This window comes from Dromaius novaehollandiae, chromosome 15 (assembly GCF_036370855.1).
Source record: "Dromaius novaehollandiae isolate bDroNov1 chromosome 15, bDroNov1.hap1, whole genome shotgun sequence".
Lineage (NCBI taxonomy): Eukaryota > Metazoa > Chordata > Aves > Casuariiformes > Dromaiidae > Dromaius > Dromaius novaehollandiae.
In genome coordinates, this window is record NC_088112.1 from 23,750,608 (window position 1) to 23,763,421 (window position 12,814).

At 61.0% G+C, this 12,814-nt stretch overlaps 2 long non-coding RNA genes across 2 annotated transcripts; both read left to right on the forward strand.

Moving 5' to 3' along the window:
• Nucleotides 1–497: 497 nt before the first annotated feature.
• On the forward strand, nt 498–1,792 carry LOC135330060 (uncharacterized). Its single transcript, XR_010391821.1, has 2 exons — nt 498–656; nt 791–1,792. It is a non-coding gene; the product is annotated as an uncharacterized LOC135330060 (long non-coding RNA).
• Nucleotides 1,793–10,037: 8,245 nt separating this feature from the next.
• Nucleotides 10,038–11,334, forward strand: LOC135330061 (uncharacterized). The gene is made up of 2 exons (XR_010391822.1): nt 10,038–10,196; nt 10,331–11,334. It is a non-coding gene; the product is annotated as an uncharacterized LOC135330061 (long non-coding RNA).
• The last annotated feature ends 1,480 nt before the right edge of the window (nt 11,335–12,814 follow it).

A 12,814-nucleotide genomic window follows, 5' to 3' on the forward strand; every position in this document is an offset into this window, starting at 1 on the left:
GATCCAGTTGTTCGTTTTGGTCGTCGCCTGTGAGGCCAGCATGCAAGAGTAAGAGGAAGCTAGGAGCAGTCTCAAAAAGGTAATAGGTTTGAAAGGGAGACAGGCAAATCGAGGGCTGTCGTTCCTCCACGTAGTTAAAGACCGAGAGAGTTGTCGGTTAAGCGCATGCATACGAGGGTTTGCGAACAGTAACAATAACACTGAAGCGGAATAAAAATAAGGTTTCGTGGAAGATGGCGTTAGGAAGGTATTAGGCGACGTGCCCGCCTGCCTAATAACCTAGCCCTAATTGCTGCGTGTAACGTTTCCAGACCGTTTACCCTGCAACGTATGGTGCAAAGTGCCGTATTAAGACCTTTCCCTTAAGGAAAAGAAGAAGAAAAAAAGAAAAAAAAGGGGGAAAAAGAAAACAGGGTAAAGAGAAAAAGATCGTGCATAAACCTAAGCGTTTCACTGGAAGTAAAACGCGAGTTTATCGCTTCCTTACAGAGATGGAACCAAGGACAGCAAATGCTGACGAGGAGAAGAGACGGACGAGCGTTTGCTTGCGGTTAATACCGAAGGGACGGGATGAAACAAGGAAGCCAGAATGCAGCGGCCCCTCGATATCACCAGGAACTGCTGCAGGAGGAGGCGTTCTGGCACGGGTAACTAAGGTAAGTATGGCTAATGACCGTTAGCAGTTATTTCGGCCTCCCCGAGGCAGCGCTGAGGACTAAGTAACCTGAGGGGCTCTGGCCTGGGTTAGGGCAGAAGTGCAGGCAGGCGGGATCAGGCATTTTCCTCTCAGCTCTCCGAGCTGAATCCTAGCCCTGAAGGAAAAAGCACTGGGGGAAGGCTACTCGGACACCTGCCACGTCGAGGGCAGGGGCAGGAGCTGACCCTTCCCCGACGGATGGACGGACGGACAGACGCTGGTGCGGCGGTGACTCTTTGGATATCGTAGGTAAGGGGAGGCACGCTGGTGCCGAGCTCCAGGGCGGTTTGCCTGAACACGATGCCCGGGGCAGGAGGTTACGCATTGTGTCCGGGGCTGGGAGCTGGTCCCCGAGTCCCATGTACTTGGGAGTGCCTGCGCTTGCCAGGGAGCCCGGTGCTGTTCCCAGAGCTGCGGGGAATTTCCCTTGCGTTGCCTGGACCCTCGGGGCTCTTGGGGGTGTTTCCCCTCATCGCAAGGGCAGCCAGAGCCCCTCCAGGGCTGCGTGAGGTCCCCGAACCGCTCCCGGATTTGCTTTTGGCACTCCGCAGTGTCGCTCGTGTGCCTGGGGCAGCCTGCAGGCGCCATCCTGTCAGCCGCGTTGAGCCCTGCGGCGTGCCTGGTGACCCCTCTGGTGTGCGCCAAGGCCCTTCCTCTGTATTTTGGTCTGCCCCAGAGCCCTGCACTTGCCCTCTGATGCCCTCAGGACCCCTCAGTTCACATTCTGGGTTGCCCCCGAGCCTTCTGCGTGCCTTTCGGTGCGCCCCGTGGCCCCGTGTGTGTTTTGCGGCACGCCGCAGAGGTCTGTTTAGCTTTTTCTCCTGTCCTGGAGTTTTCTGGGTGCTTCTGGGTGTGCCCCAGGGCCCTCCTTTTGGTGCCCCCAGAGTCACTCTGTTTGCTCTATCGTTGTTCTTTTTTTTTTTTTTTTTTTTTTTTTTTTTCCTTGACTTGTGTTGCACCCAGAGCTCTCGATTTGTTCTCTTGTGCTCCGCATACTCCCCTTTCCGCACTCTACACCCCAGGCAGGGCTCTCCCTTCAGCTCTCAGCAAGCTGCTGTCAGGAGAGTGGGGGTGCCTCTGCTGCCCTGGCAGCCCCAGCTGTCCCTGAAGGGGCTGATGGCCAGGCCCCCTGCCCAGTTCCTGCAGGCCCACAGCTGCGGGCCCTGGGGCTGAGATGAATGCCAGGGGGAGCTGGGTGGCAGGACAGGCCCCAGGTGGGGCTGATGGCAAGGGCAGGCCCACATTTGGGGGCTGGGGCCGCAGTTGGGGGGAGCTGGCGCTGGGGCAGGAGCTGGGCAGCGGAGCTGCCACGGAGCACGGCCCTTCGGGACCAGCCCGGCGGCCGCCCCGCGGAGGAGGTGAGCAGGGCCGGGGGAGGCGCGCTGCAGGCTGCGGGTCCCGCATGTGCCGGGGGTCCCGGCGGCTGGGAGTGTCCCGGGGCCACGGAGGCGGGGGGAGGAAGGGGGTGCGCCGGGGCTGTGGTGCGGTTTACTGCGCGGTCGGAGGAGCGCGGGGGGGGGGTCTCCTGTGTCAGCTCGGGAGCGTGTCGGGGAGCGGGGGGAGGAGGGTCGTGGAGGGGCGGGGGCAGTGTCGGAGCTGAGGCGGGGCCGGTCGCGGGGGTGTCGGGGGAGCCCCGGGCCGGTGGTGGGGCTGGCGGGGCCGCGCTCGGGGCTCTGCGGCCGTTTCCGGGGCGACAGGGGGGAAGGGGAAGGGGGGCGGGACGGAAAGGAACGGAATGTGCCGAGGGTCAAAGGTGCCCCAGCGCTGCGGGTGGGGGGCGGGAGTTGGGGTGCGGGACTGCGGGGAGCCGTAGCTTTCGGCGCGGCATGCCGGGAGCAGTAGTCTTCCGGCACTGGGCTTCCGGTGGGGCATGGTTGTTCTGAGCGCGGCATGCTGGGAGCGGTAGTCTTCCGTCACTGGGCTTCCGGGCGGCCATGTTGCTTGGCATGGCATGCCGGGAGCAGTAGTCTTCCGGCACTGGGCTTCCGGGCCGCCCTTTTCGCGTGCACGGTATGCTGGGAGGTGTAGTCTTCTCAGGCGGGGCTACTGGGTGACCATGCTGCGCCTCTCGAGGTGGCCCCGCGGGGGGGGCGGCGGCGGCAGGTCCCTGCCAGCGGGGTTCCCAGCAGGCGGCCGCGTGGCAGGCCAGGAGCTGTAGTGCCCGCTGGGTCTGTTCCTTACTGGACATGTGTCACTCACGCCTGAGTCCCCACAGGTCACGGGGGACAGTGGAATGCCCCTGTTTTTCCCCGGTACAGGGCAGGAAGTGTTTTCCATCTCCAATGGTGTTGCCAGACAACCTTGGAAGCTCAGAAAGAGTGTTCCTGCTGTTTAAACTAGGCAGATGAGGAGAACCCCCCCCCCATTTCCTGGGAGGAAATAATTCTTTAATCAAGGCCATGCTAGAAGTGCTAAAGCCTTAAAGAAATAGTAAATCAAAATGTTTTGTTTTCTATGTAGACGTTGCCAATTTAGCAAAGGAATTCGAGGTATCCCCGAACTGAACTGTCCTCATTATAATACAAGAAAATCACGCCCATAGGTCAGAAAGACCTGTGCCCGGGTGAAGACCCCTCCCCTGAGCATGCGTAGTTTTAAAATGGTGTGTAAGCAATATTAGAATTGTATGTAAATCACTAACCAACCGGTGTAAGAGGGAAAGTTGCAAACCTTGCAACTTGTATAAATGCTACTTGGAAAGCCGGGGCGGGGGGGGAAGTTGCGCTTGATTTGTGGGGAAAACACCGAGCAGCCAGGCTTGCACAACTCTGAAATAAATAAGCAAATGTCTCTCCTGAGCGTGTCATTATTGGCTTAGTGCACAGCGGGCAACGAATCCGCTTTTCGGACAGCAGCGTGACCAGGCAGGGTTGTCCCCGGGGGCTGGGGCTGTCCCTCTTGGAAATGGGGAGGGCGGGAAGAGTAGGAGGGGTGCTGCGGGCTCCTGGGGGTCGTAGCTTTGCTCAGGATTGGGGCCGGTTAGGCAGCTGCTGGGAGGAGTGGCGGTGCTGGGAGGGCACGGTGCGGAGCTGTCCTGCTGTGCAGCGCAAGGGAAAGTCGACCAGCACCGTTGCTGTCCGAGGACCCTGGAACAGCCCGAGAGACCCTGGAACAGCCACCCCACGGACACCGTGTCACTGCCTCGCAAGGCCACTGCATGCAGGTACGTTTGACTACATCCGGCAGAAGAAATGTAAGCCGAAGGATCAGGGCAAATAGCTGCTTGTCTAGGTTTGTTACCTAGCGACGCACTGGCAAAGCTTTTTATGAACACCTGTACTCGATCGAGTGCGTATTCATTCTGTGAATACTGCCAGACCGCGTACGTCACTGATGCTTTAAAGCAAGTCCGTGGCGCTGGGGTAGCACGTGTAGTGGAGGCTAAATGCAATAATACCTCGTTTTGATGTTGTTCTCTTATACGAAAGCACTTGGAGCAGATTAAGACATTTCTCGTCCTATTTTGTTTATTGAGTGGGCCCTGATACTGGGGAGAAGCTGCCGTGAAGCAGACCTAGTAGTCAGCTTCCTTAGAGAAGGCGTCTTGTCCTGTATTTGAGGGCTTCCGGTACGTTTTGACAGACAGTAGTGAGTGACGGGTTTCCTTTGGACCCCCCGGGGAGCAGAAAGTTCTGCCGGGAAGGCAAAATGTTTCTTGCGGCTGGGTTGGAAGAAGCTGGCTGCTGATGCAAGGCAGTGACAATTCTGGGGAGTCGCGGGAAGTTTTGAAAAGACGGTCGTTCCCTTTTCTAGAAGGCTATGCACTTCGGTTCCTAATAGCTGTAGTAATGAAGCCAGGTAAGCGTTCGGGAGGAGCCCAAGCCACTTTTGTCTAGCGAGTATTTTGCAAGGGGGGCAGGAAAGCGCTGCGCCCTGCTCCTTGCTGCCCTCGCGTGTCTGAAAGGCGGCACTGCACGCGGGAGGGGGGGCGCGCTCACGGCTGCCCTCGCGTGTCGACAAGGCAGCACTGCAGCCGCCGGCGGCCACCGCTGCGTACGAAGACCGTTGCGGGCAGCCGGCGCACACGTGCGCGCTGCCGGTCGCCGTGTTGGCCGCTACTCTGCGCTCTCTCGGGGACGGGTAAGCGCAGGGGCCGCGCTCGTGCCCCCTGCCCGGTGCTCACGGACCGGGAGCGCTTTTCCCGAGAGGGCTTTTCCTTCTCGGTGCTTCCTGGGGGCGCGGGGACGGGCAGTGCCGTCTCGGAGCTGCTCCGCGGCGCTCTCTCCCCGGGGCAGCCCCAGCGCCTGCTCGCTGATCCCCGCCGCTCTCTCGGGCGCGGGCAGAGCAGCCTCGGGGCGCTCGCTGCTCGGCCTGAGCGCCGGGGTGGCGCGGCGGGCTGCGGTTGGCGCGCGGGAGCCGGCCGGCTGCAGCGCGGCGCTGCGACCACGCGAGGGTGGGGCCATTGCGGGTCTGGGCTGCCTCGCGCTGCGCTCCCCCGCCCCTCGCGCTGCGCTCCCCCCGCCCCTCGCGCTGCGCTCCCCCCGCCCCTCGCGCTGCGCTCCCCCCGCCCCTCGCGCTGCGCTCCCCCCGCCCCTCGCGCTGCGCTCCCCCCGCCCCTCGCGCTGCGCTCCCCCCGCCCCTCGCGCTGCGCTCCCCCCGCCCCTCGCGCTGCGCTCCCCCCGCCCCTCGCGCTGCGCTCCCCCCGCCCCTCGCGCTGCGCTCCCCCCGCCCCTCGCGCTGCGCTCCCCCCGCCCCTCGCGCTGCGCTCCCCCCGCCCCTCGCGCTGCGCTCCCCCCGCCCCTCGCGCTGCGCTCCCCCCGCCCCTCGCGCTGCGCTCCCCCCGCCCCTCGCGCTGCGCTCCCCCCGCCCCTCGCGCTGCGCTCCCCCCGCCCCTCGCGCTCCGCTCCCCCCGCCCCTCGCGCTCCGCTCCCCCCGCCCCTCGCGCTCCGCTCCCCCCGCCCCTCGCGCTCCGCTCCCCCCGCCCCTCGCGCTCCGCTCCCCCCGCCCCTCGCGCTCCGCTCCCCCCGCCCCTCGCGCTCCGCTCCCCCCGCCCCTCGCGCTCCCCCCGCCCCTCGCGCTCCCCCCGCCCCTCGCGCTCCCCCCGCCCCTCGCGCTCCCCCCGCCCCTCGCGCTCCGCTCCCCCCGCCCCTCGCGCTCCGCTCCCCCCGCCCCTCCCGCGCGGTCCTGGGCCGCGCACGCGCGGTGCGGCGGCGCGAGCCCTGGGCGGCCGGCGCACGCGCGGTGCGGCGGCGCGAGCCCTGGGCGGCCGGCGCACGCGCGGTGCGGCGGCGCGAGCCCTGGGCGGCCGGCGCACGCGCGGTGCGGCGGCGCGAGCCCTGGGCGGCCGGCGCACGCGCGGTGCGGCGGCGCGAGCCCTGGGCGGCCGGCGCACGCGCGGTGCGGCGGCGCGAGCCCTGGGCGGCCGGCGCACGCGCGGTGCGGCGGCGGGCAAGATGGCGGCGAGCAGGGCGGGTGTTTTGGCTGGACGGCGGCGGGCGAGGGCAGAGGCGGCCTGGAGTCGAGCATGTGGGGGCCGCGGTGAGGCGAGGCGAGGTGAGGCGAGCGTGTGCCTTCGGGTGGCCGCGGGTGTCGGGCTGTGTCCTGCCAGCCGGGGCCGTCGCTGCGTGGAGGCGGCGGGGCGGGGGGGGGGGTAGTCGGGCCGGGGGCCGCGCCGCGCCGCGCCGGGTCTGCGCGGCGCCGGGTCTGCCGGAGCGCGGCTCTGACTCTCCCTTTTGCGTGTGTCGCCTGTAGGGCCCCGGTTCCTCCCCAGCGCGGGCCGGGGCGTGCGCTCGCCCCTGCGGACGCAGCCTGGAGGAGTGTGTGTGGGGTGTCTGCGCGGGGGTCTGGATGTCTCTAGCAGCGGCACGGCAGCCTGATGCCTCCTCTCGTCTGGGACGCGGGGTCCTTGGGGAGTTCCCTGCTGCCTCCTCTGGCGTTCTCTGCGAGCTCATAGATCCCTCCACCTCCTCCCCCCCCCCCCCCGCCCCGCTCCCCTGTCTGGTGGGGTGGGAGACCGGTGGCTGCTCCCGCCGAGCTGAGAGCCACGTAGGGCACCCCTATGTGCTCACTACGCATCTGGGATGGCACCCCTGCCCTGAGGGCCCCGCAGAGTCCCACCCTTCCTGCAACCAGCCCCCCCAGAGCCATTAAACCACCCACAAATCCTGCCCCAACACCCCCACAGGCCCCAAAACGCCTCTGAGCCCTGCCGCAATGTTGTCACTGACTCCAGACCTTCCCCTGCACTCTGTGCAAGGCCCCAAACATTCCTCAAACTGCTGCCAGACCCAGTCCCCGCAGCAGTGAGGCGTTCTAACAAAGATGGGGTGCGATCTGCGTCTCCGCCTCGACTCAGTCCCGCTTTAGAGAAACAGGAACTTAGAGCACTTCCTGGTGAAGAGTGTTGACGGGTGAATGTGCGGATGACAAAGAGACTTTTCTCTCTTTTCTTCTGAGCCGCCTCTCAGAAGCCTCTGTGTGTGCGCGATGTGGCTGATCTGGTATAATCGTGCTGTGCGCAGTGCTTAAGGAGAACATTGCCCTAAAATGGAGGGCTAAGGAATAGCCTAAAAAACCTAAAAGGCTCGGGAAGAGCCAAAGAGAACACCGATGGGCTCTGGGAAGCCCCAGTGATGCTAGCGAAAACAGCGTGGCTTTTAGGCACCTCCTCAGAGCAGCAGCAATGTCTCGCTCCAGCCTATGGGACAATGGGGACTCTTAATTACCGCCTTGAATTACCACAAGTGTTGCAAAAGCAGAAGGGACTAGGGAGCATGCAGAGCAGGTTATGGACTATATGTCAAGTTTAAACAAGCAACAAGCCCCTCTGCAAACAGAAACAGGTTTAGCCCTAAGTAATAGACGAAGGTAGCTGTGAGTAACGTGAAGCGAAGCGGTGACGTCAGTCACCCCGAAAGCCTCGGAGAAGCGGTCTGAAAATCTGGTACCCTCGCGGCCTCGGCAGTCTTTTTGGTTTGTTTGGCAGGGTAGCCCACCGAAGGGGGACATCTCGAAGAGAAGCAGCAAGACCTGGGGATCCGGTGGTTCATTTTGGTCATCGCCTGTGAGGCCAGCATGCAAGAGTAAGAGGAAGCTAGGAGCAGTCTCAGAAAGGTAATAGGTTTGAAAGGGAGACAGGCAAATCGAGGGCTGTCGTTCCTCCACGTAGTTAAAGACCGAGAGAGTTGTCGGTTAAGCGCATGCATACGAGGGTTTGCGAACAGTAACAATAACACTGAAGCGGAATAAAAATAAGGTTTCGTGGAAGATGGCGTTAGGAAGGTATTAGGCGACGTGCCCGCCTGCCTAATAACCTAGCCCTAATTGCTGCGTGTAACGTTTCCAGACCGTTTACCCTGCAACGTATGGTGCAAAGTGCCGTATTAAGACCTTTCCCTTAAGGAAAAGAAGAAGAAAAAAAGAAAAAAAAAGGGGGAAAAAGAAAACAGGGTAAAGAGAAAAAGATCGTGCATAAACCTAAGCGTTTCACTGGAAGTAAAACGCGAGTTTATCGCTTCCTTACAGAGATGGAACCAAGGACAGCAAATGCTGACGAGGAGAAGAGACGGACGAGCGTTTGCTTGCGGTTAATACCGAAGGGACGGGATGAAACAAGGAAGCCAGAATGCAGCGGCCCCTCGATATCACCAGGAACTGCTACAGGAGGAGGCGTTCTGGCACGGGTAACTAGGGTAAGTATGGCTAATGACCGTTAGCAGTTATTTCGGCCTCCCCGAGGCAGCGCTGAGGACTGAGTAACCCGTTCCTACCCTGTGGCTGCTGTTGCCTGTATCTGCCTTAGCTTTGCTTTGGCTGTTTCCTCTTTTGTTTTGTTATCGTACACGCAGCTACGGAAAGGAATAGATGTCATACTTACTTTTTTAGATTAATTGCCACGGCTGAAGTTGAAGAGACCAAGAAACGTAAGCCCCGAAGGGGCACATCTTGAAGAGAGGGGGCTAGACCTAGCGATCCAGTTGTTCGTTTTGGTCGTCGCCTGTGAGGCCAGCATGCAAGAGTAAGAGGAAGCTAGGAGCAGTCTCAAAAAGGTAATAGGTTTGAAAGGGAGACAGGCAAATCGAGGGCTGTCGTTCCTCCACGTAGTTAAAGACCGAGAGAGTTGTCGGTTAAGCGCATGCATACGAGGGTTTGCGAACAGTAACAATAACACTGAAGCGGAATAAAAATAAGGTTTCGTGGAAGATGGCGTTAGGAAGGTATTAGGCGACGTGCCCGCCTGCCTAATAACCTAGCCCTAATTGCTGTGTGTAACGTTTCCAGACCGTTTACCCTGCAACGTATGGTGCAAAGTGCCGTATTAAGACCTTTCCCTTAAGGAAAAGAAGAAGAAAAAAAGAAAAAAAAGGGGGAAAAAGAAAACAGGGTAAAGAGAAAAAGATCGTGCATAAACCTAAGCGTTTCACTGGAAGTAAAACGCGAGTTTATCGCTTCCTTACAGAGATGGAACCAAGGACAGCAAATGCTGACGAGGAGAAGAGACGGACGAGCGTTTGCTTGCGGTTAATACCGAAGGGACGGGATGAAACAAGGAAGCCAGAATGCAGCGGCCCCTCGATATCACCAGGAACTGCTGCAGGAGGAGGCGTTCTGGCACGGGTAACTAGGGTAAGTATGGCTAATGACCGTTAGCAGTTATTTCGGCCTCCCCGAGGCAGCGCTGAGGACTGAGTAACCCGTTCCTACCCTGTGGCTGCTGTTGCCTGTATCTGCCTTAGCTTTGCTTTGGCTGTTTCCTCTTTTGTTTTGTTATCGTACACGCAGCTACGGAAAGGAATAGATGTCATACTTACTTTTTTAGATTAATTGCCACGGCTGAAGTTGAAGAGACCAAGAAACGTAAGCCCCGAAGGGGCACATCTTGAAGAGAGGGGGCTAGACCTAGCGATCCAGTTGTTCGTTTTGGTCGTCGCCTGTGAGGCCAGCATGCAAGAGTAAGAGGAAGCTAGGAGCAGTCTCAAAAAGGTAATAGGTTTGAAAGGGAGACAGGCAAATCGAGGGCTGTCGTTCCTCCACGTAGTTAAAGACCGAGAGAGTTGTCGGTTAAGCGCATGCATACGAGGGTTTGCGAACAGTAACAATAACACTGAAGCGGAATAAAAATAAGGTTTCGTGGAAGATGGCGTTAGGAAGGTATTAGGCGACGTGCCCGCCTGCCTAATAACCTAGCCCTAATTGCTGCGTGTAACGTTTCCAGACCGTTTACCCTGCAACGTATGGTGCAAAGTGCCGTATTAAGACCTTTCCCTTAAGGAAAAGAAGAAGAAAAAAAGAAAAAAAAGGGGGAAAAAGAAAACAGGGTAAAGAGAAAAAGATCGTGCATAAACCTAAGCGTTTCACTGGAAGTAAAACGCGAGTTTATCGCTTCCTTACAGAGATGGAACCAAGGACAGCAAATGCTGACGAGGAGAAGAGACGGACGAGCGTTTGCTTGCGGTTAATACCGAAGGGACGGGATGAAACAAGGAAGCCAGAATGCAGCGGCCCCTCGATATCACCAGGAACTGCTGCAGGAGGAGGCGTTCTGGCACGGGTAACTAAGGTAAGTATGGCTAATGACCGTTAGCAGTTATTTCGGCCTCCCCGAGGCAGCGCTGAGGACTAAGTAACCTGAGGGGCTCTGGCCTGGGTTAGGGCAGAAGTGCAGGCAGGCGGGATCAGGCATTTTCCTCTCAGCTCTCCGAGCTGAATCCTAGCCCTGAAGGAAAAAGCACTGGGGGAAGGCTACTCGGACACCTGCCACGTCGAGGGCAGGGGCAGGAGCTGACCCTTCCCCGACGGATGGACGGACGGACAGACGCTGGTGCGGCGGTGACTCTTTGGATATCGTAGGTAAGGGGAGGCACGCTGGTGCCGAGCTCCAGGGCGGTTTGCCTGAACACGATGCCCGGGGCAGGAGGTTACGCATTGTGTCCGGGGCTGGGAGCTGGTCCCCGAGTCCCATGTACTTGGGAGTGCCTGCGCTTGCCAGGGAGCCCGGTGCTGTTCCCAGAGCTGCGGGGAATTTCCCTTGCGTTGCCTGGACCCTCGGGGCTCTTGGGGGTGTTTCCCCTCATCGCAAGGGCAGCCAGAGCCCCTCCAGGGCTGCGTGAGGTCCCCGAACCGCTCCCGGATTTGCTTTTGGCACTCCGCAGTGTTGCTCGTGTGCCTGGGGCAGCCTGCAGGCGCCATCCTGTCAGCCGCGTTGAGCCCTGCGGCGTGCCTGGTGACCCCTCTGGTGTGCGCCAAGGCCCTTCCTCTGTATTTTGGTCTGCCCCAGAGCCCTGCACTTGCCCTCTGATGCCCTCAGGACCCCTCAGTTCACATTCTGGGTTGCCCCCGAGCCTTCTGCGTGCCTTTCGGTGCGCCCCGTGGCCCCGTGTGTGTTTTGCGGCACGCCGCAGAGGTCTGTTTAGCTTTTTCTCCTGTCCTGGAGTTTTCTGGGTGCTTCTGGGTGTGCCCCAGGGCCCTCCTTTTGGTGCCCCCAGAGTCACTCTGTTTGCTCTATCGTCGTTCTTTTTTTTTTTTTTTTTTTTTTTTTTTTTTTCCTTGACTTGTGTTGCACCCAGAGCTCTCGATTTGTTCTCTTGTGCTCCGCATACTCCCCTTTCCGCACTCTACACCCCAGGCAGGGCTCTCCCTTCAGCTCTCAGCAAGCTGCTGTCAGGAGAGTGGGGGTGCCTCTGCTGCCCTGGCAGCCCCAGCTGTCCCTGAAGGGGCTGATGGCCAGGCCCCCTGCCCAGTTCCTGCAGGCCCACAGCTGCGGGCCCTGGGGCTGAGATGAATGCCAGGGGGAGCTGGGTGGCAGGACAGGCCCCAGGTGGGGCTGATGGCAAGGGCAGGCCCACATTTGGGGGCTGGGGCCGCAGTTGGGGGGAGCTGGCGCTGGGGCAGGAGCTGGGCAGCGGAGCTGCCACGGAGCACGGCCCTTCGGGACCAGCCCGGCGGCCGCCCCGCGGAGGAGGTGAGCAGGGCCGGGGGAGGCGCGCTGCAGGCTGCGGGTCCCGCATGTGCCGGGGGTCCCGGCGGCTGGGAGTGTCCCGGGGCCACGGAGGCGGGGGGAGGAAGGGGGTGCGCCGGGGCTGTGGTGCGGTTTACTGCGCGGTCGGAGGAGCGCGGGGGGGGGTCTCCTGTGTCAGCTCGGGAGCGTGTCGGGGAGCGGGGGGAGGAGGGTCGTGGAGGGGCGGGGGCAGTGTCGGAGCTGAGGCGGGGCCGGTCGCGGGGGTGTCGGGGGAGCCCCGGGCCGGTGGTGGGGCTGGCGGGGCCGCGCTCGGGGCTCTGCGGCCGTTTCCGGGGCGACAGGGGGGAAGGGGAAGGGGGGCGGGACGGAAAGGAACGGAATGTGCCGAGGGTCAAAGGTGCCCCAGCGCTGCGGGTGGGGGGCGGGAGTTGGGGTGCGGGACTGCGGGGAGCCGTAGCTTTCGGCGCGGCATGCCGGGAGCAGTAGTCTTCCGGCACTGGGCTTCCGGTGGGGCATGGTTGTTCTGAGCGCGGCATGCTGGGAGCGGTAGTCTTCCGTCACTGGGCTTCCGGGCGGCCATGTTGCTTGGCATGGCATGCCGGGAGCGGTAGTCTTCCGGCACTGGGCTTCCGGGCCGCCCTTTTCGCGTGCACGGTATGCTGGGAGGTGTAGTCTTCTCAGGCGGGGCTACTGGGTGACCATGCTGCGCCTCTCGAGGTGGCCCCGCGGGGGGGGCGGCGGCGGCAGGTCCCTGCCAGCGGGGTTCCCAGCAGGCGGCCGCGTGGCAGGCCAGGAGCTGTAGTGCCCGCTGGGTCTGTTCCTTACTGGACATGTGTCACTCACGCCTGAGTCCCCACAGGTCACGGGGGACAGTGGAATGCCCCTGTTTTTCCCCGGTACAGGGCAGGAAGTGTTTTCCATCTCCAATGGTGTTGCCAGACAACCTTGGAAGCTCAGAAAGAGTGTTCCTGCTGTTTAAACTAGGCAGATGAGGAGAACCCCCCCCCCATTTCCTGGGAGGAAATAATTCTTTAATCAAGGCCATGCTAGAAGTGCTAAAGCCTTAAAGAAATAGTAAATCAAAATGTTTTGTTTTCTATGTAGACGTTGCCAATTTAGCAAAGGAATTCGAGGTATCCCCGAACTGAACTGTCCTCATTATAATACAAGAAAATCACGCCCATAGGTCAGAAAGACCTGTGCCCGGGTGAAGACCCCTC